At 38.3% G+C, this 27,925-nt stretch overlaps 1 protein-coding gene and 1 pseudogene across 12 annotated transcripts in view; one reads left to right on the forward strand and one right to left on the reverse strand.

Annotated features, from left to right (window-relative positions):
* LOC111153203 (ring finger protein 111) overlaps positions 1 to 27,925 on the forward strand; it is a 114,263-nt gene that overhangs the window by 15,269 nt on the left and 71,069 nt on the right. For 2 of the 12 annotated variants that reach the window (XM_022512082.1, XM_022512084.1), the window contains exon 1: positions 5,959 to 6,287. The exons of 6 other annotated variants lie outside the window; for them this stretch is intronic. The gene's annotated coding sequence lies outside the window, so the exon portion shown is untranslated. Of the gene's footprint in view, positions 1 to 5,783; positions 6,288 to 6,512; positions 6,627 to 27,925 lie in introns of those variants that run through there. 4 more of the 12 variants (XM_022512083.1, XM_022512080.1, XM_022512075.1 and 1 more) reach the window with 4 other exon arrangements.
* Positions 6,297 to 11,361, reverse strand: LOC111153099 (annotated as a pseudogene).

Here is a 27,925-nt window from a genome sequence, read left to right on the forward strand (position 1 = left end):
GGGAAATAGTTCAGTAAATATTTTCAGCAAGTTCCCAAGGTCTCCCTATCTCATTACATTAAATCTCCAAACTTTGCTGCATTTTCTTCCAAACAATTCGTAAAGCTGACCCACAATCAGTTACTCTCACTTGCAAACTGGTATGCAATTGTGAAGTATGCAATGGTTGGTGGGTATGCCAATCTTTCCCCCTGACTTTGGTAATTTGTAGAATTTTTCCTTTTTCCATTTATTGTAGGTAACCCATTAATTCAGCTTTCCTTTCTTTTGTTTTTTCAGCTCAATATTTCCATGTTTAGAGCAAGCTTCTCAAATTCATGCCTACCGCATAGTTAGGCACTGCTGACCCATATATGCAGATTAATTTGGTAGACATTATTTTGCACAGTTTCAGGCAGGCAGAATTTGATTTGGACTATATGTTGGGTGGTGTGATCTTTCCACAGGGGAGTAAAATTAATGTTTGGAACCATTCAAGTGATTCAATTAAGATTAAGGATTTCTGGTTTCTTAGTGGCAAAATTGAGACTAGAACCCCAACCCAATCTCGTTATTCCATAAATTCAGTAAATATTTATTCAGCAATATTTTTCTACTGAAGGGAGGAGGATTTTTTTTTTTTAGTTTAGTGTTTTGATTTTTTTTTTAGTTTTTTGGAAAAGACAGTTGTGTATAAATATAACACTTCGAATGGAAGTATACACAAAGATTGAAGAGAGTACAGAGGTAGGAGTGATGATTAGCTCTATTGTGAGAATGGGGAAGTGAGGTAAGGAAATGCTTCATGGAAGAGGGCTTTGAGGAAAGGATAAGAGTTTGCTAAATAGGTAAAGCAGGAGGGAGGGATATGGAGGAGAGGGGGAGGATATTTTGAGACAGAAGGAATAGGAGGTGCCAAGGCAGGTAGATATTTTAACAGTGTATTTCTTCTGGAGAACTACAAGTAGTTTGAGAAGTTTGGTCAAATCTAAGCAGGGGCAAGCAGTAGGATGGTGGGAATGGGTGGTGTGAAGTGACTCTGGAAATTCTGAATTTTGAAGAGCTCTAGTTGCCAAGCTAAGGACTTGGGACTTCATTGTGAAGGTGATGGAACATCCTTGAGGGATTTTAAGCAACTTAGTGTCTCAATCAGTTTCTTTTATTTTTTAAAGAAGATTTTATTTATTTATTTGACAGAGAGAGAGAGAGAGAGAGAGAGAGAGAGAGAGGCAGGCAGAGGGAGAGGGAGAAGCAGACACCCCACTGAGCAGAGAGCTTGACGTGGGGCTAGATCCCAGGACCCTGGAATCAAGAACCAAGCCGAAGGCAAATGCTTGACTGATTGAGCCACCTAGGCACCCCTGAATCAGTTTCTAACGTATTCTGATAGTGGTTCAATGTTACACCAGAAGTGGTATGATAATGGTGGTTGGAGCAGAAGCATAGAAAACAGGAAATTGTATGTAATTCAGGTGAGAGATCTCTCCCACCCCTATAATCTACCATTGCTTCTGTAAATACAACTTCATGGCACCTGGTCCTCTCAGTCACACCCCCTTTCTGCTCTTTACTTCCTGCCTTTGATTTGTAGTTTGGCTACTGTCTGCCATGCCATCATGATAGTGACTACTCTGATTTTTTTTTTAAGATTTTATTTATTTGTCAGAGAGAGAGAGAGAGCACACACAAGCAGGGGGCAGAGGGAGAAGCAGTCTCCCCACTAAGCAGGGACTCAATCGCAGGACCCGGGGATCGTGACCTAAGCCGAAGGCAGATGCCCAAGCAACTAAGCCACCCAGGCGTCCACTATTCTGATTTTTAAAAATCTCTCTTTTCTAATTACCCTACACCCAGCCATTTCCAAACCTGATTATCTTAGTAGATGGCCTTACCTCATGTTTCACAGAGAAATCAAGGTCATTCAATGAGGAAACCCTTGACTTGCCCCCCAAGAAGCCAACAAATTTTGTTCATTTCTGCAATCCTTTCTTCCCTCTCCTTATTTGTTTTGGTGAAATGAGTATCTCTTCTATCCAAGGCTAATGCTTCTATCTGAGCTTTGAATCCCATTTCCTCTGCCTCCATAGAGCATCCCTATATTTGCAGTATCTTCCCTTTCGTTTTTCTGCTGCTCTCTCCACTTCAGCATACTGAAAGGATTCAAGTCTTCCCTTTCTTGACTCCATATCCTGCTAAAATATATGTCTATCTTTCTTTTTCCATTTACTACGGTTTTCATGAAAAAGTACTGGGCCTTGTCTAAGTACATTGTTCAATCCATTCTAGACCAGGACTTAGCTGGAATATTACTGGCATTTTGAGCCAGATAATACTTTGTCGTAGGAGCTGTCCTGTGCATTATAGGATGGTTAGCAATGTCCGTGGCCTCTAAATGTTGGTATCAGTAACATCTTCCCAGTCGTAACAACCAAAATTATCTCAGGATATTGTCAAATAATCCCTGGGGTTCTAATCAACCCTGTTGAGAACCTCTATTCCGAAATGTATATCAGTTGCTGAAACTGGTCTTGTTTACAGATCTCCTTCTTGCCGGACTAATGGAAATTTCTTATCCTTGATCACCCACATCATTACTGAAACTTTTTTCTCACATGGCCTGTTAGCTATTTCTTTGGGTTTTCCTCCCTCTACTCTGGTGCATCCTTGTCCTTCTGGGACTTTTCTTCATTCTTCAACTCTTAAAATATCAGCTTTTGTCAGGTATCTGTCTCCTTTCATTTATATACTGGTTAGCCTCACCAAAATTATTGCTTCAGCTATTAAAAGTTAATCCCTGTTAAATCACTGTCTTTAGCCCAGACCTCTCCTGAGATCCAAACCCATTTATCCAGCACCTTACTGAAATCTCCACTTTGGCTAAATGTTAGATACCTCAAACTCAACTTGCTCAATAAAGAAGTAATCATTTCCTTATGATCTGCTCCTTCATTCCATCCCCAAAGCCCAAACCTGTGTCTTTTTCCTGAATGGCACTTCCACCCAACCACTTACCATAAATTGGAAGCATTTGAGATTCTCCTTCTCCTTTACTTCCTATATCCAGTTAGTTATTTAATCTTCTCCTTGTATCTATCCCTTCCTTCTCATTCTCGTTTCCATTGCTCTCATCACTTTTTACCTGCCATTAGCCCTGGTCTTCATTCCTCTGTTTTTGCCTCTTTCCAATCCACCCTCTACTCTGCTTATATAATGCTGTATCTAATAGTCTTCTGATTGTTTTTTTCTCTGGTTGGTTTCCCTTCATGGCTTCCCATAGTCTTAAGTATAAAAGAGTTAAAACTCCTCATCCTAGCAAAAACAACCATACGTAATCCATTTCTTTTTTTTTTTTTTTTAAGTTTTGGGTTTTTTTTGACAGAGAGAGACACAGCAAAAGAGGGAACACAAGCAGGGGGAGTGGGAGAGGGAAAGGAGGGTTCCCACTGAGCAGAGAGCCTTATGTGGGGTTCCATCCCAGGGCCCTGGGATCAAGACCTGAGCCGGAGGCAGACGCCTAATGACTGAGCCACCCAGACTCCCCTGTAACCCATTTCTTTCTACATTTCTTTCCTCATCTCTGAATAGTTTCTCTACATGACACATTTAGTAGATCCTACTAGAGAATTTGTTTCATTCTGTTTCTGTACCTTAGCATGTATTAATCTTTCTGCCTGGAATGTCCTCTCTATTTGCTTTATTTAACTGTTTTCATCTATGTTGCAAAATTTAGTTTAAACATCACTTCCTCTTGGTTTGACTATGGTGTTCCATCTTTGTGTTCTTAGAGCACTATTACACCATCCTGTCCCTTCCACATTAGAGTGTAAATAATAGCTTTGTTTTTTGGGTCTTGGAAAAGACTGCAAGTAAGACAGTGATCATGTATTTGGTGTGTGCCCTTAGAATACAATGTCTGCTTGAAACTAAAGATACTAAAGACCTGGACTGGTGTAGAGTATTGAGAGGAATGGGTCCATTTTCAATTTTGAGATATTACAGAGACAGAATTAGAAGGACTTACTGATTAGAGATAGAGAGTGAGGAAGAGAGAATAGTCAAAGATGACTTTTGGGTTTCTAGTTAGTTAACTTGGTCTTATTGACTGAGACAGGAAAGACCGAAATGTATGGCATGTAAAAACAATATAACTACCCTTATTTATTTATTTATTTATTTTAACATGATGTGTTAGAGATGACTGTGGTACATTAAAGTGGAAATGACACATCAAGTAAAATAGCCGTGTGGATCTAGATCAGTAGCACTGTCCAAAAGAAATATAATGTGAGCTACAAATGTAACTTTAAAGTTATAATAGTTATATTTTAATAAAGTAAAAAACACCAGGTAAATTAACTTTAATAGTTTATTTTATTTAACCCCAGCATTTCTCAACTGTACTATTAACATTTTCAGCCAGGGAATTCTTTGTTGTGGAGGGTTGACCTGTGCATTGTAGGATGCTTAGCAGCATCCTTGGCCTCTTGTTAGTAGACGTCAGTAGTCATCCTTTCCCGGAGTTGTGAACACCAAAAATGTCTCCAGATACTGCTAAGCAACCCAAAGTGGGGACACAAAACTGTACCAGATTGAGAACCACTGATTTACCTCAATATATGCAAAATATCATGTCAACATGTAATGAGTATTAAAAATTATTCAAATTTTTATAAAATTTTTTATATTGTATCTTTGAATTGCATAGTTATTTTTCACTTGCAGCCCTTCTCAATGTGTACTAGCCACATGTCAAGTGCTCAATAGCTACATGTGGATCGTGTCTACCATTTTGAAGAACACAGGTCAATAGCTTGAGGTTAGGTCTGGAAATGTAGTTCTGGAAATACATAACATTGAGAAGTCAGGGGTCAATAACAATTGAAATCATGGCAGTAGATAAGATGGTTCAGGCAGAATTTTATACTTAGAGACAGAAAATAGGAGGATTGAGAAAATTTCCTAGTGCAATGCTCTACCAGTTTTCCCACACAATCTGCAATCCTTTCTGGTTTATTATTATTTTAAAATATCTTATTCACAGAACAATATGAAGAACATGAGTGAACAAAAGAAAGCATATTGAAAATGATAGTTGATGACAAAGGAGGGGAATTAATGTTTATTGAATATTTAATTGGAAATAAATGTTTCCATTTATAAACTTATTTAATCTCAGAAGAACCCTTTGAGGTAAATGTTATCTCAATTTATAGAGAAGGAAACAATTTTTTTTGGTTTAAGATACACTTTTATTTTATTTTTAAGGAGGTATAATTGACATTTAATTTTGGGGGGAAGATTTATAAAGGTCTAATAAATCAGACTGCTGTTTATTGGCATCATCCGGATTTGAAAGGGAGTCTGTATGACTGATTCCAAAGCCTGCATCCCCCTAAAGCACATAATGAAGCATTTGCTATCTCCTGATTTTTCATAAAATAATTAAGAAGGCGTATGTGATTGTACAGTCATTTCCCAGGATATCTATTACTACCTTTGATGTGATGCTGGAAGCAAATTCACTTTGAGAGCGGGGTGCTGTGATCTTTATATCATTAGCAAGTATGATTTGGGTATCATTTTCTTGTGAAAGACAGTAAACCGTGATGTTTTTGTTTAACCGTACCATAACTATAATCAATAATTCTGTGGTTAGGTGTATTTTTTTTAAGTTACGAAGAAATTAGCCAAGAAATAGTATATTGCGAAAATATAGAACACAATCAGCAAGGAAAATAAAATAATGAGCTGTATTAAACCGTTCTGCTTCGCTAATAGACTTCATAAAGCGAGTACAAAGGGGGAGGGCTGGGTAAGAAGGGGCGGGACATTGAGAAACAAGAAGCTGAGCAGGCGCAGAAACAGATGGAGGCGTGAACGCTACTGCGCTCTCACTTTCCGAACTGTCGTAAAGACTCTGAGTGTCGTGCTCGCTCGGTAGAGGAGGGATTGGTTAGGCGGCGGCAGCGGCAGCGGCGGCAGGAGAACAGCAGCAGTGGCGGCGACGGTGGCGAGGTGTTGGGTCTGCGCAGCACAGAAACGCCCACAGTTTCGGGGAAGGAGCTCTTGTGGTGTCAAATCAGGCATTCTGAACCCAAGCCGTGTGAACTGGGCCAAACCAGGCGCTGCCGCTTGTACGGTTTGGTGGCGGTGACAGACGTAGCTCTTGACTATAGGGGCCTATTAGGCCGAGATCTGGGGCGCAGATCACTGGCTCTCGACGCATCCTCTACCCTTCTTCCATCTCCTGTCTGCCTTCCTGGGCCAGTTTTTCCCGGACTCTGGGAAGAGGGTAGCTAATGATTAAGGTGAGGGGACTAGGGGGGAGGGGATCGATTGGAAGCCGCGCGTGCGCGCAACGGGGGAGGGGCCGGCCTGGAGGGGAGAAAGAGGAAGGGCTGCGGCCGCGGAAGGCTGGGGTCGGCGACCGGCCGGTTATCGCTGGCTCCACAGTGATTTAGGGTCTGGGTCTCCGCAGTAGAATTAATTGTGTTTGAGCAAAGCTTTCGTCTACAGACACACCCACACCCCACAGTAAAGGAGTGTGGGTGAGGGGATTTCTTTCCCTCTTTGGACTCTCCCGGGAGTCTAGGAAGGGGGCTGAGGACTGAGGCGTGGGAGTGCGATTTGACAATGGAGTGATGAAGGTAACCCGCACCCGGGGTGTTGGAGGGCGCTAAGTCAGCCCTGACGGTTAGGGAGTTGCCTTCTTCTGTGATCAGGGAAACGTCCGCGGAACAGCAGAAATACAGACGCGTCAGATTTTTGTGTAGAGTTGGTTTGTTGGTCGTTAAAAAAGAAGCTCAGTATTTTATTATTGTCCTTAAATAATTTGTCAGAGTCAGGGGCAAGGCTGTAGTAGAAATGTCTGTTCTGTGGAAACAGGTTTGTCACGATAGTTTTCAAATAGGTTATAATAGATCTTTACAGATACTTCTTAACGCAAATCTGAGTTTTAGCGCTTAAAAAAAAATACCGGGAAGTATAGGGTATTCTTTTAATTTGTTCATGTTGGTACTGTGAGGCGACTCCATTGTATTGTGTGCTTTCCTGTTTCTTGATTTATGTGGAGTATGAATTTAGAACTCTTTGGAGTGGTAAGATGCCAGCTGACATAGACTTCATTTTATAGTTCTTTTAGCTTTTGAACCTGACTTAATCCAAAGTTTATTTCACTTGGTATTTTTATGTTTAATTTTTTTGGTTTAGGGTCCTTTTCAACCAAAAAGAACAGCCTGGGGAAAAGATAAGCTAAGGTTCCATTTCCTCCCCCGTGTGTGTGTGTGTGTGTGTGTGTGTGCGTGCGTGCGTGCGTGTGAGAGAGAGAGAGAGAGAGAGATTGCTTTCAAATGTTAGAATGTGATTTCGATATTACATAGAAGTTCTCTAATATTAGTTTTAGCTTTATTGTGGTGAAGATCTACATTGATAGTTTGTTACTACTGTGTGGTTTTTAGTAAAAATTTTCATGTCAATATAAACTATGTTGCTTTTCATATTAACAGCAGTCTTTGGTTGCCTTTGTGAGACAAAACAGGATGAGAAGCAGCCCTCTTTGAAATCTTTTAATTTTTTTTTAAGCCTTTAATTATTTTACTTTTGCCCACCTCTTGTCATTTAACCTTGGGCAAATGATATCTTTCTCCTGCTCATTTGTTTGCTGTTTAAGATTCAGAATAGTATTCTAAAAACTGGTGAGGGTGTTTGTGAACTGTTCTGAACAATATTATAGGAAAAACCGGGAAGAGTGGAGACTTTCCTTGTTTACAGAGGTACTGCATCTTGTGTGTGCGGCTCTTTCTGTTACTTTTTTCCTGTTGGTGCTTGTTGGTCACTTGCATGTTCTTTCACTGGAGTTGGTTTTTGAAGAAAGATGTTATCAAAATAATTTTATTTTGGTGAAAAGTATATCATAGTGGAGGTCACCCCTTGACAAATTTCATTTCAGTACTTTATTTCTACAGATAAAATTAAGAAATACCTGTGTTTAAAATAAGAGAATAAGAGTTTACATGTTTAGAGTAAAGGAATGGTCAGCAGATATTTTCATTATAAAATGTAAAATGGGGGGCGCCTGGGTGGCTCAGTGGGCTAGGCCGCTGCCTTCGGCTCGGGTCATGATCTCAGAGTCCTGGGATCGAGCCCCGCATCGGGCTCTCTGCTCTCTAGGGGAGCCTGCTTCCTCCTCTCTCTCTGCCTGCCTCTCTGCCTGCTTGTGATCTCTCTGTCAGGTAAATAAATGAAATCTTAAAAAAAAAAAAAAAAAATGGGATGAAAAACTGATGTAATCGGACTAATTAGATTTTTTAGACCTTTTATTATTTTTCCAAAGAGGGGTTTCTGTAACACGGTTTTCTTAGAGCATAATTGTATGCATCCTGTTTGACTTTTCCCCCTCTGAGCTAGGACTTCAATGGGAAGAAAAGAAGTGACAGTATGAAAAATAATAGTGATTAAAGTATGTTAGTAGCTTGACATTAACATTCTATGGATGACATTATCCTGTGGAAGAGTCCCTAGTTTGGAGATCTGAATTTTATATCTAGCATTGCTTGCTATTCATTAGATTTGTGATGTTACTGGTAATCATCCTTAGCTTTAGATCCTCTCAATTGTTAAATGAGAAGTGTAGGATGGTTTTCTAGTTTTCTCTAGATCCCAAATTCAGTGGTTTATATTTTTGATTAGGTGCTTTTGGTACCTCTTGGTGTGTTCATCATGATGCGGTTCCCAAAAAGAAGTGCTATACTGAGTTAAATTCTTTCCTATTTATATTAGGGGAGGGGGAACTATGATAAAGCCATTTTTATTATTCTAGATATGCTTCTGTCCCATTATAGATATTATATATGATTTAATAGCTCTCATATTATACAGAAAGTTGAAACTTGATTTTACTTCTGGTAATGCTCTTTAAATCATCCTGAATAACTTTTCTTCCAGAAACCTGTAATTATTGGTCAAAGTCCAGAATTGCATTTTGCATGCCTTACACCTCTGTTTTTTCTTTCCTGCATCCCACTGATTCTTGGTAACAGCTGGCCCAGGTTTCTACAGGTATGCAGCTCATAACCATTACATGTGGAGTGGTCTACAGGTGTTTAAAAACAAATACTAAGTTGAACTTACATTTTAAGTGGAGGTACTGCATTATTATTTAGTTATTATTTGTTACTCAGTGTGTATTTATTGAATGTCTCATGTTCTCAGCATTGTTCTTGGTTTTCAGTGAAGAATGCACTCTGCCTTCAGGGAGTGGACATTCTACTGGGGGAAACATAATAAACAATAGTTTGAGGTAGTGCTGAGTGCCATGAAGAAAATAGGACCATGTAATGATGAATGGAGATTGAGCTCTACTGTGGATTAAATGGTTAGGGAGGGCCTAACTTCTTTTTAGAGGTGATAATTTGATTTGTGATCAGTAACTAGAAAGAATCAGCCATACTGGTAATCTGGAGGAATCATGCAAACAAAAGGAACAGCAAGTACGTTAGGTTGTGTTTAATTTCAGAGAATTTACAGGTGTAAACTGGTTTGTGTGTTAGGCCTTTTCATAATTGCTGATAGACAATGTAAAAAGGAAGGTTAAAAATATTTTATGTATAGCAACCAAATGTAATGTGTTGACCTCGTTTAAATCCTCACTCAAATCAATTGTAGAAACACTTTTTTTGGAAAACATTTTTGAAACACTTTGGGGGAATCTGAATGTGAATGGATATTAGATGATATCAAGGAATTATTATTAATTTTGTCAGGGATGATAATGATATTATGTTTATATAAGCATCCACTGATGATTCTTGCCTGCCCTGATTTTTACTTTGATGGTTGCAGAATGCTTATTTCAAACTCTTCTATCTCCTCTACCTTATCAGTAGGCCTTCTCTTGTATAGAAGAAGCATTCTTTTATCTATTATCAGTATCGGCTTACGTACTTCCTATTTTATCCAATGAATTATAATTTGTTACTGTCTATTAATTTTAATGCTCAGATTGTCACACATTTGTCCAGTGGGAGCCTCTTCACCATGGCTCCTGTGTCTTTTTGACAAACAATTTTTTGTGAGTATTTCCTTTCTTTCTGGCACAGCAAGATGTTCACAATCCTCTTACATCTCTCATGTTTTGGTCTTGGAATCAGCTATTCTCTGAGATGGCCCCTCCTTTTTAGTGGGGAGTCCGATTTGCTTTTGAGTTAACTGTTTATATGTAGAAATAATCTCTTATTTCCTGGATCAGGACATCCTCTGAGAAACTTAAATTAGATTTTGATAATGGGTTTATATTTCTTTGGAGATTTTATTTGTGAAGTAATTAGATAAAATGTAGGAATTTATTATATTTATCATAAAACAACTATTCCATTTTTTTCAGACAAGTAAGTTCTGGTTTGATCTTAATTATGATCAAATGAAATAGAAAAAAATAAAATGTTACTTTGTGTTACATTGTGTATGTAGAGGGTTTAACCACTTAACTGTTAAAAATGATGTAAGGTTTGCATAATTTTTTCTTTTTAAAGATTTTATTTATTTGTCAGAGAGAGAGAGTGCGTACAAGCAAGGGAAGCAGCAGGCAGAGGGAGAAGCAGGCTCCCCACTGAGCAAGGAGTTGATGTGGGACTTGATCCCCCTGAGCTGAAGGTAGACACTTAACCAGCTGAGCCACCCAAGCGTCACCGTACTTATTTTTAACTAAGTCATCATTCTGGTTTGAAGGAAATTGTTGCTTTTTAACTAGCCTTTTAAATGAAATGTTTTATTATGATACAGAATAATATTTCATATATGAGTAGAAACTCATAGGCACATTATTTCAGAAAGTTAACTGTTGAAGCTTGTTACGTTTCACAGTCATTCTCTCACCCAGTGCAGCATGGGTATTTGCTTTATTTACTTATCTTTTGTTTATTTTTCTTTATTTATCTTTTAAACCTCACTTGTAAGTATTTTTCCAGATAATATATTGGTTTTGGTTTTGGTTTTTTTGAGCAAGCTCTGGCAGGTGTTATTAAAGAAAAATTTTGTGTGATTTGCTTTTCACCGGTCTTTTCTGGCATGCTTTTAATATCAGTCACCTGGATCAATGATAGCCAGTGTGCATTCTCTGTAGTATTTTCCTCAAGCTGTACCCAGTTCAGTATTATTGACACTGTAGTGATGGACACCAGTTTTGGCCAACATGGGATAGTATTCTATTTCAGATTTCCTAGGGGCTGGGCAGTTGTTGGCGAGGATAACCAGTTTTGCTTTGCCATGTCTGATTGTTTTCAGAGTCTGCTTGTACCACAGCGTGTACTTTAAACTTTTCATAATGAGTTGGAGTCTGGAGTTGATGGACTCCAGAGACTTTTTTGTCTTCCTCGATGCCACCATCTTCCTGCCTTAGGTGCAGGATGGCCCCCAACCAAGAGCAGCCACCAAAACCCCCAAACCATTTTGAATGGTAATTTTTGAAACAATTAATATGTACGTGGTTTCAAAATTCAGTTCCACAATATTCATTATAATGAAAAACAATAGTCTAAGCTATTCCTCCTAATCCCCTAGTTCCAGTTTGTAAGTGGAAACACTTTCAGCTCTTAAAATTTTTTTCCTGGTATTTACTTTCATATTTCTAAATAGTATGCTTATATGTCTAGTTAGTTACTTGTGATGTCAGTTTTGTTATTATTGTTGTTTTTTCCTTAAAGATTCTATTTATTTGTCAGAGAGACAGAGAGAGCACAGGCAGGCGGAGTGGCAGGCAGAGACAGAGGGAGAAGCAGGCTCCCTGTGGAGCAAGGAACCCGATGTGGGACTCGATCCCAGGATGCCAAGATCATGACCCGAGCCGAAGGCAGCCACTTAACTGACTGAGCCACCCAGGCGTCCCTTTTTGTTGTTGTTGTTGTTTTAAATATTTAATTTATAAAGATAAATTAGATAAAAGCAATACAAATGGAACCAAAGTCACAAGTACAAAGGGTGTACAGGGAAAAAATAAGTTTCCTTGCCATCCCTGTCTTCCTATTGTCCAATTCTTTTCCCTGGAGTTATATCTCCTCTTAATATTTTATATGTATCCTGAGCAGCAGTTCTCAGAGTGTGGTGGTCTCTGGACTCTTGAGGGGCTATTGAGAAGGTCAGCTGGGTTGAAACTGTTTGATAGTGATACTGAGTGCTTCGCTACTTAACTACATTGACATTTGCATTGATAGCAAACGCAGTGATGGGCAAAACTGCTGGTCCTGTGATACCTGTTAAAACAGTGGCTAAGACTGTACTAATAGTCCTCGTATTTTTCATTACTACACATTTGCAAAACCAGTTTCATTTAAGAATGAAAACCATGAGAGGCGCCTGGGTGGCTCAGTTGTTTAGCGTCTGCCTTTGGCTCAGGTCATGATCCCAGGGTCCTGGAACTGAGCCCCCACATCAGACTCCCTGCTCTGCTGGGAGTCTGCTTCTTCCTCTCCCACTTGTATTCCCTCTCTCAGTCTCTCTCATTCTGTCAAATAAGTAAGTAAAATCTTAAAAAAAAAATGAAAACCATGAAAAACAGTTTTTTTAAGAATGTCCTTTATAGGGTGCCTGGGTGGCTCAGTGGTGAAAGCCTTTGCCTTCGGCTCAGGTCATGGTCCCAGGGTCCTGGGATCGAGCCTCACGTTGGGCTCTCTGCTCAGCAGGGAGCCTGCCTCCTCCTCTCTCTCTCTCTGCCTGCCTCTCTGCCTGCTTGTCAAATAAATAAAAATCTTTAAAAAATAAAAATAAAAAAAATAAAAAAAAATGTCCTTTATAAAGCAGTAAAATCTGTTAATTTTATTAATCTCGACCTTTGAATGCATGTCTTTTTAATATTTCATGTGATAAAATGAGAAGAATGTTATATTTCCCCCATCCCAAATTACGCTTGCCTTAAAGAAAAATACGTGTGTGATTGAGTTGCAGGCTGAGCTAGCAAACTTAGTTGCCTTTTTTTTTTTTTTTTAATGGAACCATTTTTTTACTTGAAAGAACAACAAGCTGTAGTTATTTAAACTTGGGTATTTGTATGTATGTTCTCAAAAATAAATGAAGTGAGCCTGTCACCTTAGGGAAAACAACTGATAGAAAATTATTACCAAGATACAATTAAGGCTTTCAAGCAAAAATTTAGAATTTTGGAAAACATATCTGCCACTATGAGCCTGGCAGCTTCTTAAGGCCTTTTTGATGAAATTGATAGGGATATTAACAAATGTGACTTTTTTTTTCTTTTTTTTGGCTATCATATAATTAAGTGTGTCAGTTTCTGGAAGATAGGCATAACTTCATGGACCAACTTTTTTCATATGACCAATGCATTATATTACAAAATCATGCTGTGTGTGAAAGATCTACTTAGGGACAAGATAAATCAATAGATTTTTAATGAAATGGTATGAAGTTTCATAGCTAAGGTAGCAGATTCAACACTGCAAATAACATTTACAAAATTACATTTATTAAGTTTTGAGATAATATCAAAGAATAACATGCACAGTATCTGAATAAGTTATTAAGAACACTTCTCTTTTCTAAGTACATACATGTGTGAAGGTGGATTTCTTATTAGATTGGATACAGAAACGTATTTAAGAATCCAGGTTTCTTCTATTCAGACATTAAAGAGATTAGCAAAGTTGTGTAATAGTGTTATTCTTAGTAACTTTTTTGAAAAACTATATTCATAAATGTTACTTAATATTAACATGTAATGGGTTTACATATTACTGTTTTTGAAAAATCTTTCAGCATTTATCAATTTTATTTTTAATATTAATAAATATAACCTACATATTTAAAGCTTTTGGGAGATTCTCACTTACTTTTAAGAGGATAAAGCGTTTACAGATCAAAAAGTTTGAGAATTGCTGTGTAGTTATCTTTTGTATTATCTTTTGACCTCTTATGGAAAAGGAGTCCACTCTTCTTTTTTCTCCCATTGTAGTTGTGTCACAATTTTAGATTGTTTTAAGTAATAATTCAGCATATATTTGTTGAATATTAACTGTGAGTTCTAAGCTTTGAGGCACATGGTAATGATGAAAACAGACTAGTCTCTGTTGGGAAAACAAGGAAATACTACAAATAGTGATTATGGAAATAACTGAGCTGGAAAGAGAAGATGGGGGTGGGGTTCACTTTTTAAATATATGGTGATTAGGGATCCTCTCAAGGACAAGGAAACATTTGAGGACAGACGAAAGGAAGCAAGTGAGAGATCCTTTTGGCTCTCTGGGGGACAATCATTCTGGGCAGATTAGGTAGTAATAGCTGTACTTTGCTCAAGGAAAAGCCAAGAAGCTGTTGTCGCTGGAGTGGAGTGGATGAGGAGAATGGTGATCTCTGAGGACATCGGTAGCAAGGGCTTAGGTCCTTCAATTTTAAGAAATATTCTTGGGGCGCCTGGGTTAAGGCAGTGGGTTAAGCCTCTGCCTTCAGCTCAGGTCATGATCTCAGGGTCCTGGGATCGAGCCCACGTCGGGCTTTCTGCTCAGCAGGGAGCCTGCTTCCCCCTCTCTCTCTGCCTGCCTCTCTGCCTGCTTGTGACACCTCTCTCTCTCTCTGTCAAATAAATAAATCAATCAATCTTAAAAAAAAAAAAAGAAATATTCTTGTATTAGCTTTCATGACTTCAGTCATTTTTTTTTTTCGTTCTCTTTTTGGAGAGATGTTAAGATTTTGTAGTTATCTCTTTGTTGCTATTAGATTCTGTGTGTGTGAGAGAAAGAATTAAAAGTTTTTTTTCATTTAGTGGGGATTGCAAGGAAATCTGAGATAAAGTTATTTGTGTAATTTAATATGTTTAAACAAAATACGAACTTTTGCTTTTGATAAATATCAGGAGGAAGTTACATTATTGATATAGAAATGGGCTCTCCAACTTTTAGTGTAAAAATCACATTTGTTTGTTTATTTTTAAAATATTCTCGCTCTCTCTCTCTCTTTTTTTTTTTTTTTTAAAGAGAGAGTGCACACAAGCCAGTGCCTTTGTGGGGAATGGGGAAACCAGAGGTAAAGGGAGAGAGAACATCCTTTAGTTTAGCTTGCCTTTAGGCAAGCTCCATGTCTAGTCTGGAGCCTCACATGGGGCTTGATCTCACGACCTTGATCATGACTTGAGCTGAATTCAAGAGTTGGGTGCTTAACTGACTGAGTCCGCAGGTGCCCCCAAATCATGTTTGAATATGTGGAAAAATACACATGTAACTAGGTTTGTAAATAGGTTCACTTTATGAAGTCTAAATCTACCATGACAGCTGTGTTTTTTGTTTTTTGTTTTTGACAGCTGGTTTTTTTTTTTTTAATATAAAGTAGTTATTAGCTGAAGAAAATCATGTCATGTAAGATTTTTATTGCAGAACATCTATAGAATGACTGTTATGGGTTTGATTGTATTTTCTGTGAAATCACATTTTTTTCTTTTTTTTAAAGAAGATTTTATTCATTGATTTGAGAGAGAGAGACATGAGAAGGGGGAGGGTCAGAGGGAGAAGCAGACTTCCTGCCGAGCAGGGATCCCAATGAGGGACTTGATCCCAGGACTCCAGGATCATGACATGAGCTGAAGGCATTCACTTAACCAACTGAGCCACCCAGGTGCCCCTGTGAAATCACATTTCTTTAAAGAACTCTGTGTACTGTGAGATAAAACTGGCTATCTTAGGGAATACTATGCAGCTATAAAATATGAGGTCCTGCTCCTTGCAACAACTTGGATGGATCTAGAGGATATTATGCTAAGTGAAATAAGTCATGAAAGACGAATACCATATGATCTCACTTATATGTGGAATCTAAAAACCAAAAGAAACAAAAGCAGAATCAGATGTATAAATAAACTGATGGTTGCCAGAGGGGAGGGACAAATTGGGTGAAGAGGAGTGGGAGATACAGTCTTCCAATTATGGAATGAGCAAGTTACAGGAATAAAAGGTACAGCATAGGGAGCATAGTCTGTGATACTGTAATAGCGTTGTATGGTGGCAGATAGTAGCTTCACTTGTGGTAAGCTAGAGAGATTGAGAGATTGAATCACTATGTTGTACACTTGAAACTAATGTTACATTGTGTCAACTATACTTAAAAATATTTTTTGATAATAAAAAAACGGAAAGGGGAGGAGTAGGTCAGACACAGACCACTTTAGCTATGTACATCTGGGAGAATATAGAGAATTTTGATTGTTTAAAATAAAGCATCTTTTTTTTTTCTTTTTAAGATTTTATTTCTTTATTTGACGGATAGAGATCACAAGTAGGCAGAGAGGAAGGCAGAGAGAGAGGGAAACAGGCTCCCGGCAAAGCAGAGAGCCCGACGTGGGACTCCATCCCAGGACCCCGAGATCATGACCCGAGCCGAAGGCAGAGGCTTAACCCACTGAGCTACTCAGGCGCCCTAAAGCATCTATTTTTGTAACCACCTTCCTGCCCGCCATTCCTCTGCTATGCTTTTATTCTTCTCCAATTGAGGAAATTCTACTTCTAGGGACCAGCTCTTTAACTTCTGTGAAGTTTCTCCTGTAGAATCAATGGCTGTCCCTTCTGTTTTTCCATAGCATTTGGTCCTTCTCTTATTTGTAGTAGTTATTCCATTTTTATTTATTTATTTGACAGAGAGAGACACAGCGAGTGAGGGAACACAAGCAGGGGGACTGGGAGAGGGAGAAGCAGACTTCCTGCTGAGCAGGGAGCCTGATGTGGGGCTTGATCCCAGGACCCTGAGATCATGACCTGAGCCGAAGGCAGATGCTTAACCCACGGAGCCACCCAGGCGCCCCAGTTATTTCCATTTTAGTAGACCTTTAGCATTCTCCCACTGTGGAAGCTAAGTTCCAGAAATCTCCATGGTAAATAGAAGAAATAGTGGTTGAATTACATAATAGTCTTATATGAAAATAATGTCATGGAAACTGAAGTGTTAAGTGAACATATGAAATCCCACATAACTATACATTTATTTTAAAAATGAGAGACCAAACCCAGCAACTTATATAAGAATTAAAATCCAAATGTTTGTTTGTCAGACCTTACGCAAGTTTCCTTTTACAATTCTTAGTTCCTTGGAGATAATAGTTTTTAGTGAGGATAAAATGGAATAAAAACATGGCATGTAGTTCCATACAGGCCTCCTGATCTGGCCCTTGACCATTTGTGATCCTTTTGTGTGCCATCTCCCTTTCCTCTCACTCCCCTTCTTTCTGTTGTTTGCAGATGTTGGGCCTCTTCCTGCCACAGGATCTTTCTTTACTGTTTCCTCTGCTAGAAAGGCTCTTCCTCTACACTCTGTGGTGTGGCTGACTGGTGGCTTGTTCTTTCTCATGATTCAGGTCTTCAGCTTCCTAGGAGCCTGTTGATGTTCATCTTTTACCATTTGTTTTATTTCTTTAATAGCACAATTTTTTCTCTAAAATTATCTTGACTGTCTACTTATGCTTTGTTTGTTCTTATTTGCATGTAATTTTCATGAGAACAAAGACTTGCTGTATCCTGTTCATGGCCAATCCCAGTGCCTACAACAGTGTCCACATTATAATAGGCTCTCAATAAATATTTTTTTGAGTGAAAACAGTAACTGCATAAATGGTAGCTAATGTATTATCATAATGTAATATATTCTAAAATATTAATAAGCTACTGCAAAATTATTTCTGTTACCTGGGTGATGTATCCAGATTTTGATCTGATCCCAGATGCTTGGGATAGAAAAAAATTTGGATAACCTGACTTGTGTTTAACCTGTTTGCCATCATGGAGTTGATCATTCTTCTTAGACTTTTGGATTTCCCCCATTTTATTCCCGCGTGAATGAGTAGTTTTCCTCACAGATAGCAGTTCTGGATGACAGTTCTAAGGCCTGGACTTAATTTCAGTCATTTTCCTTTATCTTGAACAGGCTTCAGTTTCAAATATTTTTCTTTCCTCTCCTGTCATTTTTATTAATCCTCATATGTCTCTTTTTCTGATTATCCCCAACAGGAAGAACTCACAGTGTATGTATACTGAAACCAAATTTTTTTTTTTTTTAAGATTTTATTTATTTATTTGACAGAGATCACAGTAGTCAGAGGCAGGCAGAGAGAGAGAGAGGGAAGCAGGCTCCCTGCTGAGCAGAGAGCCCGACGCGGGACTCGATCCCAGGACCCTGAGATCATGACCCGAGCCGAAGGCAGTGGCTTAACCCACTGAGCCACCCAGGCGCCCTGAAACCAAAATTTTTAAGATTGCCTAGAAAGTATATAAGTAAATGTGTGTAGGCTAGCTTTATATGTATGGGAATCCACATGAGGGTTAGGATTACTGTATTTATCCAGAGTATGAAATTCTCTGGAATAGAATAGCATCTTAACTGTCTTCTTAATTATCACCTTGAGCAGTCATTAGTAGCAAAAAAACCAAAAATGGTTTGTTGAATAAAGTGGCTGACGTTAGCATAGAGGATAATAAATCCTTGGTTTCTCCAGACCGGTATCCTCAGTTGTCTAATAGCTTACTGTTTTTATTTCTTGCCACAAGGATTTTCACTTTGCTGTCAGAATACACAGATCCAAAGAAGACAAAAATGCCCTTTAGTCAAAATAACCTTGGAAATCCCTAAAGTTGCCCATAAAATATAAAATATAGACATATAGTCTCTCAAAGTTCAACATATCCTGTTTTTCCTTTAGTATTGAAACGAATCATGTTTCATTGTTAAACACCAGATGAAGTCGTAGGCTGTGTTTATGGTCCATGTTGTGGGAAAAATAAATGGCTCTAGACATTAGAATCTGACAGCACAGCAAGATGTTCATACCGTGAGAGGCACATGGGATGTGAGACCAACTAGAGAATAGTAAACTTTTATCTTTCTGTGTTCATTCTGGGTATATAATTATTGAGCAGAATTGCAAGCATAATCTACATGGTTTAAAGTGTTTTTTTCTTATCTTCACATTGTTGAATTCACATTATAGGTGTGCTCCCTACCCGGAGGTATTTTCCCTAATCCAAGTCAGTAAGCCTTTACCTTCTTCATTCATTAAAAGTGTCAGTAACTCTTCCTGTTTTTTCTTGTATGACTCTTGTTCTTATTCTTTAGAACATATTCTTTAATTTTTTTTTAAAGATTTTATTTATTTATTTGACAGAGAGACAGAGATCACAAGTAGGCAGAGAGGCAGGCAGAGGGAGAGGGGGAAGCAGGCTCCTGCGAGCAGAGAGCCTGATGCGGGGCTCGATCCCAGGACCCTGAGATCATGACCTGAGCCGAAGACAGAGGCTTAACCCACTGAGCAACCCAGGCGCCCCTAGAACATATTCTTTAATTAGTATTCTCCAGGTTACACATTTTGGCCTAAATCACATAGGAAGAGCAAAAACAACTTTTATTTAAATAAACTTGTTGGCTTCATCCAAGGAGAGATTGTTTGCTTAGGCAGTTTTGCTTACTGCGTTAGGTCCTACATTCTCAGGGCAGCTGTTGTCTTTCCTAATCTAGTTTTTTGTTTTATTTGTATTTATTTTGTTATTCTACCCTTTACTTTGGGTGCATTAACAATTCAGGGTTTGGGGGCGCCTGACTGGCTTAGTAGGTTAATCGTTTGCATTTGGCTCAGATCATTATCCCAGGGTCCTGAGACCTCCACATTGGGTTCCCTGCTTGGCAGGAAGCCTGCTTTTCTCTCTCTCTCTCTCTTTCTCTCGTTCTGTCTGCCGCTCCCCCTGCTGTATTCTCTCTTTCTCACTGTCAAATGCATAAATAAAATCTTTAAAACAAACAAAAATTCAGGGTTTTGATCTGATCTTCAGGAGGAATTGGAAGTTCATTTGAATAAGATAGACTAGCTTGACATAGGTGTACCTAAAAGCATTGAAGGTCAACCCCGCCTCCCCCCAAAAGAAAAGAAAACAGGGGAAGCTTGTGGACTTTTTTTTTGCCTGGATGATTTCTAAAAGCTGGTTGACTTTTTAACTTTAAAAGTAATAATAAAAGCCAGCATGTGCATACATTATTTTGTCTAAACTCTTAACCCTTTAAGGTGAATATTTCCATTTTTCAGATGAGGAGGTTTGGGCATAGGGTGGTTAGTAACTTGCTAGTAACTTGTTAGTAACTTGCTAGTTAGTAACTTGCTACATAGTAGCAGCAGTAATGGAGTTGAAGGGGTTTATATCAGGAGGTTTGAGTCACCTGAGAAGAGAAATCCAAAATTTAGGAGATGTCACATTTGAGAGTTTATTAGGATTGGAGTAAAGAGTTTCTGTGGCCCAGAAGTAAGCTCTTAGCCAGTATTTCTGTATTGCCTTTAAGGAAGAGACAGGTATATTTTTTATCTCCATTGGGTATTGCCTTTGTCAGGAGAGAGAGAAGGATGATGATATTTTATTCGGATGGTGTTATGGGGCTTAATTTCTCTGTGTATTCCTATTTTTTAATAGGGAAACTATTTTAAACAGTTTGAGCTATAACTTATATAGAGTATAAGGTACACATCTTTACTGTACAATTCAGAGTTTTGGCAAATGTATATATCCATGTAACCAACACCCAGATCAGGATATAAACCATTCCATCACCCTAGAAATTCTTTTCTTCCTCCTTTGCCATCATTAAGCCCATTTCTTGCCATAGGCAACCACTGATCTAATTTTTGACATTATGGATTAGTTTCTTCTAGAACTTCATATGAACACAGTCGTATTACTTTTTTGTATTTGCCTTCTTTTGCTTATCACATTTTCCCTTTAGCATTTTTTGTGAACATTTTCAAAAATGAAAGTTGAAAGAATTTTACAGTGAACACCCATTTCCCCGTCACTTGCATTCTATAATTAACAATTTGCTGTTTTTAAGCAGCTTTATCACCTGTCCATCTATTCATTCCTCTAACCATCCTTCAGTCAAGCATACTGGTGATTGGTTTGTATTGTGTTTTAAAGTAAGTTGCAAGTATCAGTGCATCTTTTCCCAAACAAATTCAGCTTCCATATCATTAACTAGAGTTGAATATTTGTTTACAGTTCTTTGATTTTACTTTTTTTTTCTTTTCCATGCATGCTCAGGCTGGGGGTGGGTAGAGGGGCGGGGGAGAGGGAGAGAGAATCCTAAGCATACTGAGCTTGGAGCCTAACTGGGGGCTTTATCTCACCACCCTGAGATCATGACCTGAGCTGAAATCCAGAGTTGGACACTTAACCAACTGAGCTACCGAGGAGCTCCTATAGTCCTTTGTTTTTAAAGTAAAATTTACATATAATGAACTGCACAAATCTTAAGTATATCATTTTTTGTTATTTTTGCCAAATGTATGTTTGTGTAACTCAATTCCTTATGAAGAAATAGAACATTACCAACACTTCAGAAAATTTGCTCGTGTACCTCCTATTCATTTTCTCTTGTCCTTTGATTCTTTGTAGAACACAGCTAGTTTTAATTTGTTTTGACCTTAGATTAGGTTTGCCTGTTCTGGAACTTCCTATATCTGGAATTGTACGCTTCATATATTACTTCTTTCCCTCAGCAGGATGTTTTTTTAAATAACTTTTTATTTTATTTTTATAAACATATGATGTATTGTTAGCCCCAGGGGTACAGGTCTGTGAATCGCCAGGTTTACACACTTCACAGCACTCACCATAGCACATATCCTCCCCAATGTCCATAACCCCACCACCCTCTCCCTACCACCCCCCCACTGCCACCCTCAGTTTGTTTTGTGACATGAAGAGTAGGATGTTTTTGAGATTTACCCATAATGTTACTTGTATCAGCAGTTCTTCTTTGTTGTTGTTTTTGCTGCTGCTGTTTGGTATCCTGTTGTATTTAAAAATCATAATTTTAAAAATATATCATAATTTGTCTATTCACTTGTTGGAGATTTGTTTTTCCCAGATTGTTGGTTATTACGAGTAAAGCTATGAACATTCATATACAAATTTTTTGTATACCTGTGTTTTCAAAGCTAGGTGTGAAATTATTGGATCATAGGTTAGATGTATGTATGACTTTATTAGAAGGTACCAAAGAGTTATATGTGGAGTTGCAGTTGTGCCACATCTTTGTTAATGTTCGGTGGTTTTGGTCTAAGAATTTTAGCCTTTTATTGGGTGTGCAGTTGTATCTCATTGTGGTTTTAATTTGCATTTCCCTGATGACTAAAGATACAAAGCATTTTTTCACATACTCATTGGCCATGTGTATGTGTTTTGAAAAATGTTAAAAATCATTTGTCTATTTTTTTGGGTGGGGTTGTATTAAAATGGAGGAGTTTGCATATGTTCTGGATTCAACATATATACATATAAATTACACATAAATGCAATTTTCTTTGTATTTAGTTTGCTACCTTGCCTTTTGTTTTCTTCTTCTTTTTTTTTTTAAGATTTTATTTATTCATTTGAGAGAGAGAGAGTGATAGCATAAGCAGGGGGAAAGGCAGAGGGAGAGGGAGAAACAGATTCTTTTTAAGCTGGGAGCCTGACGTGGGGTTCCTTCACAAGACCAGAGATTATGACTGGAGCCAAAAGCAGACGCTCAAACATCTGAGCCATCCAGGTACCCCATTGCCTTTTTGTTCTCTCAGTGGTATCTGTGAAGAGCAGATTTTCATTTTGGTAAAGTCTAGTTTAGCGATATATAAAGAATGCTGACTTGGCTCATTTGGTAGAGCATGTTCCTCTTGATCTTGGGGTCATGAGTTCAAGCCCCATGTTGGGTGTAGAGATTACTTAAATAAATGGATTTTAAACAATGAGTAGTACTATTTATGTCCTATGAGACCTTTGTCCATGGTATGATTACATATAGTTTATCCTATGTTTCTTTTAGAAATTTAACGTTTAGCTTTTAGAACTAAGTCTCTGATCCATTTTGAGTTAATTTTTTTGTCCAGTGTGTGGTGTAGAGGTTAAATTTTCCCCACATGGTTCACCAGTTGTTCCACCACCATTTGTTACTATTCCTTTCCTATTATCTTGGCACTCTTACTGAAAATTACTTGACGATATGTATGAGTCTATTTCTGGACTCTCCAGTCTATCTTTATGCCAATAGTACCCTGTTTTGTTACAGTTGTGTTTTAATCTGTCATCTTGGTCTGTGTTTTCTATTTGTCCCATCTGTTCTCTGTCCCTTTATTTTCCTTCTCATATTTCCTTTGGGCTTTAGTTTTTTGAGTTTAAAAAAATTTTTTTTTGTATTACATTTTATTTCCACTGTTGGTTTATTAGCTGTACTTATTTTTTATCTTTTGTGGTTGATCTAGGGTTTACATTATGCATCTTTAACTTTTCACTGTCTGTCTTCAAGAAATAATAGACTATTTCAGGGGGCCTTGGTGGCTTAGTTAAGCATCCGACTCCTGATTTCAGCTCGGGTCATCATCTTTAGGTTGTGAGATTGAGCCCTGCATCAGGCTCCATGGTGAGCGTGGAGCTTGCTAGAGATTCTCTTTCTTCCGGTCCCCCCTCCTCCACTACTTGTGATTTCTTTCTCTATCTATATATAAATAAATAAGTAATTTTTTAAAATAAGCTATTTCACATATACAAAACATCAAACAACCTAAATCTCTTTGGTCCACTCCTGTGCTTTGTGTTACTGTTATACATTTTGCTTTATATGTTTCTAGTTTTGGGAGGATTTCTTCAAATTTTGAGGTTATAGCTAGAGAATAATTCTTATGAGGTTATCTCTGTGAGAGAAGATGCTAGTAGATCTACTTTTATGAAGTGACCAGATGGTGATGATCTCTGAAAAAGTCTTTAAAATTTGATAAATTCAGACCAGAAAACTTTGATATGAGTCTGAAAAAAGGTGGTTGTATCATTTACTCTTTTTATAGAACTAGGCAAAGAACTTGGAAGATTTGTAAATGAATGTCTCTGAATATTACCCAGTTATTGACTTCAGGAAAATTATTCAGAGAAAAACAAAACAAAACAAAAAAGTGTCTCCCTGTGTCTTTTTTTTTTTCCTTTAAGATTTTATTTATTTATTTGAGAGAGAGAGAGATTGGGTACACAAGCAGGGGGAGTGGCAGTGGGAGAAGCAGACTCCCTGCTGAGCAGGGAGCCCAGTGTAAGGCTTAATCCCAGAATCCTGAGATCATGACCTGTGCTTAACCAACTGAGGCACCCAGGTGCCCATATATCTTTATCTGTATATAAGTTAAGCTAGTTGAAGTATTTTATGTTTATTAAAGTGTTTGTTTTTAATGATTTTGCTAATTATTCTAAGCTTTTATTTTCAGGTCCTGATTTTGTCATTCAGTGTATAAGTGATCTCTTTTCAGCTTTATGTCATTTGGAGATGTGGTGAATATTCCATTTATGCTTTCATGTGAAACTAAGGCTAAAAACAGAGTTTGGAATGCATTTTGTAGGCTCATTTTTAATTGTACACTCATTTTATATTGCTGATTATTGATACATTTTTAGTCAAGTTTTGGGATTGATCTTTATTCCATTTTAGCTTTCAAATATATTATAGCTTATAATTCTTTTCTTAGTACTGAAGGTTACTGAAGTTGAGCTGTGCTACCTGATGTGAGAGGGAAGGACCTCAATGTTAATGTTGAAGATTATGTAGATTTTAAAGCTTTTTCTTTTTCTATGGTAGCTCCAGCTTTAGATTTCCCTCTCTCCACCTCTCCTAGTAATCCTGTGTAAGATTTTTGGAGATATTGGCAGTAGTGAGGGGCTGGTGAGGTTGGAGAGCAGGATAAGCTCTATCATCACTTACCTGTCTCCTCCCTTTTTAGGGATTTCCTTGGGATAAATTTGCATATAATGCCCTAGTGCCCTTACCTTAGGGGGGAAAAAAAAAGCTTTTATTTTATGGTAGTTTTACATGTTGCAAAGAGGGGCCCGTGGGTGGCTCAATAGGTTAAGCAGGTGACTCTTGATTTCTGCTGAGGTCATGATCTAAGGGCTGTTAGATAAAGGCCCTCCTCCAGCTCTACACTTAGCATGGAGTCTGCTTATGATCCTCTCCCTCTCCCCCTGCCCACATCTAAAAGAAAGAAAGAAAAAAAAAAGTTGCAAAGCTAATACATAGAATACATAGAATTCATGTGTACCTTCACGCAGTTACCTCTTTTGCTAACATCTTACCTATCCTTCATCAGTCACAACTAAGAAACCAACGTTGGTATATTACTATTAACTAAACTCTGGATGTTATTTGATTGTAATCGCCTGGGGTTTCACTCTTAGTTTTTCACTGTTTTTATGATCTTAACAGTTTAGAAGACTGCTCATCAGGAATTTTATAGAATGTCCTTCAATTTGAGTTTGCCTGATGTTTTTCTCGCTGGTTTGACTGGGGATGTGGGTTATGGGAAGAGTCCCAGAGTGGTGAAGTACCCCTGTTAGCAACATGAGTTACAGTATTAACTTTGATCTCTGGCCAAGGTACTATTTGCTCCACCTTAAAGTTACTCTCTTCCTTCTTAGTCCTTTCTTTGGAAGTGACTAAAGGGAGAGGAGTAGTTAAGCTCTATCCCCTGGAAGGGATGCATCTGCAGAAATCATTTGGAATTCTTCTATAAGGAAGTTTTGTCTCTTTACTCCTACTTATTTATTTAGTCTTTTATATCAGTATGAATTAATGGATATTTTATACCTTAGGGGTGGGATCTAGTATTAATTTATTTATCTTGTTGCTATAGTTCTATTTTTAGCCATTGGGAACTCTTTCAGATTGGTTCCGTCGTTCTATTGACATGCCTCTGGCCTTGTGTGTGAGTGTGTGCGTGTGTGTGTATGTGTGTATATATGTTCTTTACTTTCTGGCACTTTCTGCTCCAGGCTCATCTTATATCTTTCTTGCCAAAATCCTAGAACCAAGGAGCCTTAGTTCGTTTTACTGGAGAGCAGCATTAAAAATCAGAATCTGGGGGCACCTGGGTGGCTCAGTGGGTTAAAGCCTCTGCCTTCGGCTCAGGTCATGATCCCGGGGTCCTGGGATCGAGCCCCGCATCGGGCTCTCTGCTTAGCAGGGAATCTGCTTCCTCCTCTCTCTGACTGCCTCTCTGCCTACTTGTAATCTCTCTCTGTCAAATAAATAAATAAAATCTTAAAAAAAATCAGAATCTGGGTGCTGGGTACTAGTGCCCTTTTTCCTTGATTCTTCAGTTCCTTTGCAGAATGTCTGGAAAGTCTGCACCTGGATATTTGGATGAGTGGTGAAGAGGTTTTAGCATCACACATTTATATAATAGTACTTAATTGTATCTGTGTGTGTTAACATTGTCTTCAGCTATGGAGTCATTAAGAAGCAGCTTCCTTTTTTAAAAAATGATTTTATTTTTAAGAAATCTCTATACCTAATGTGGGGCTCAAATTCACAATCCTGAGATCAAGAGTCTCATGCTTCACCGACTGAGCCAGCCAGGTGCCCCCATAAGAGGCAGCTTTCTAAAAGCACTTTGAAGTGTTTTAAAAAAGGAAAGTTAAGTTAGAAAGCTTTAAAGGGGGTGCCTGTGTAGCTCAGTCAGCTAAGGATCTGACTCTTGAGCTCAGCTCAGGTCTTGATCTCAGGGTCATGAGATCAAGCCCTGTGTTGGGCTCCATGCTTAAAACAAAAAACAAAAACAAAATAAAGCGTAGGAGGAATGTATACTTGTTTTAGGGGCAGGCAAGTAGGGAAAAGTCCTTTAGATCCTTGTGTTTTATTTTAAGCCTGAAAAAACAAACTTTTTTTCGGATGTCAGGAAACCTGCCACGGACAAACAGTTGTATTTAAGAACTTAGGCTAACAGGAATTGTAGACTTCCTAGAGTCTGTTCCTCTCCATTGTCATCATCCCTGTCATCAGTCGTATATGTATCATCATCAGTAGTATTAGTAGTATTTTGCCATAACTGCTGTTACTCTAGCCTTCCCTCTCTTTTTCATAATGCTAGTTTTTATTTTTTCTTCTTAATTATAGAAGTCATTTACAAATGATTTGTAGACTGTCAGGGCCGGTAAAAAGATGAGGGAGATTGGAACCTTTATCCAGTGGCGTTAGCTGGATTTTGTTTCCAAGGAATGGAAATTTGAGCTTTTAAATGTGTTTCTGCCTTGAAACTTTATTAAACATTTTAGAAAGTGAGTGGATCTGTGTCTGGGTATGAGTTTATTCCTGAGTTCTCTTGCAAAATCTGATTTGAATTAGCAACTGCAGCTCTGTGAAAGGTTTTCATTCAAACAGTGGAGTTTGCCCTTTTCAATGGCGAAAAAGAGCCAGGGATATTTACAAGTTTTCTGAACTTTCTACTTTCTTATCCTTTAAAAATTCTGTAGTTCAGTCTTTATCCTCATACTTATTTTTAGCCTCAGATTTTAGGATCAGCACCCCTTAGGAACCAAAGTTTGTAAATAACAAACCTGAATCTCTTCTTCTTCTTTTTTTTTTTTTTTTAAGGTTTTTTTTATTTGGGGCGCCTGGGTGGCTCAGTAGCTTAAAGCCTCTGCCTTCGGCTCAGATCATGATCAGCCCCGCACCGGGCTCTCTGCTCAGCAGGAAGCCTGCTTCCTCCTCTCTCTCTCTGCCTACCTCTCTGCCTACTTGTGATCTCTCTGTCAAATAAATAAATAAAATCTTAAAAAAAAAGATTTTATTTATTTATTTGACAGAGAGATCACAAGTAGGCAGAGAGGGGGAAGCAGGCTCCCTGCTGAGCAGAGAGCCCAATGCGATGCATGGCTCAATCCCAGGACCCTGAGATCTTGACCCGAGCTGAAAGCAGAGGCTTAACCTACTGAGCCACCCAGGCGCCCCTAACCTGAATCTCTTTTTAAAAAAATATTTGCTTTTTTTGTTTTGTTTTTTTAAGATTTTATTTATTTATTTGACAGAGAGAGGGAGATGAAAGTAGGCAGAGAGGCAGGCAGAGAGAGAGGGGGAAGCAGGCTCCCTGTGGAGCAGAGCCTGATGTGGGGCTGGATCCCAGGACCCTGAGATCATGACC

The sequence above is a fragment of the Enhydra lutris genome, unplaced genomic scaffold (genome assembly GCF_002288905.1).
Source record: "Enhydra lutris kenyoni isolate GAN:26980312 unplaced genomic scaffold, ASM228890v2 scaffoldscaffold31, whole genome shotgun sequence".
In the NCBI taxonomy this organism is placed as follows: Eukaryota; Metazoa; Chordata; class Mammalia; order Carnivora; family Mustelidae; genus Enhydra; species Enhydra lutris.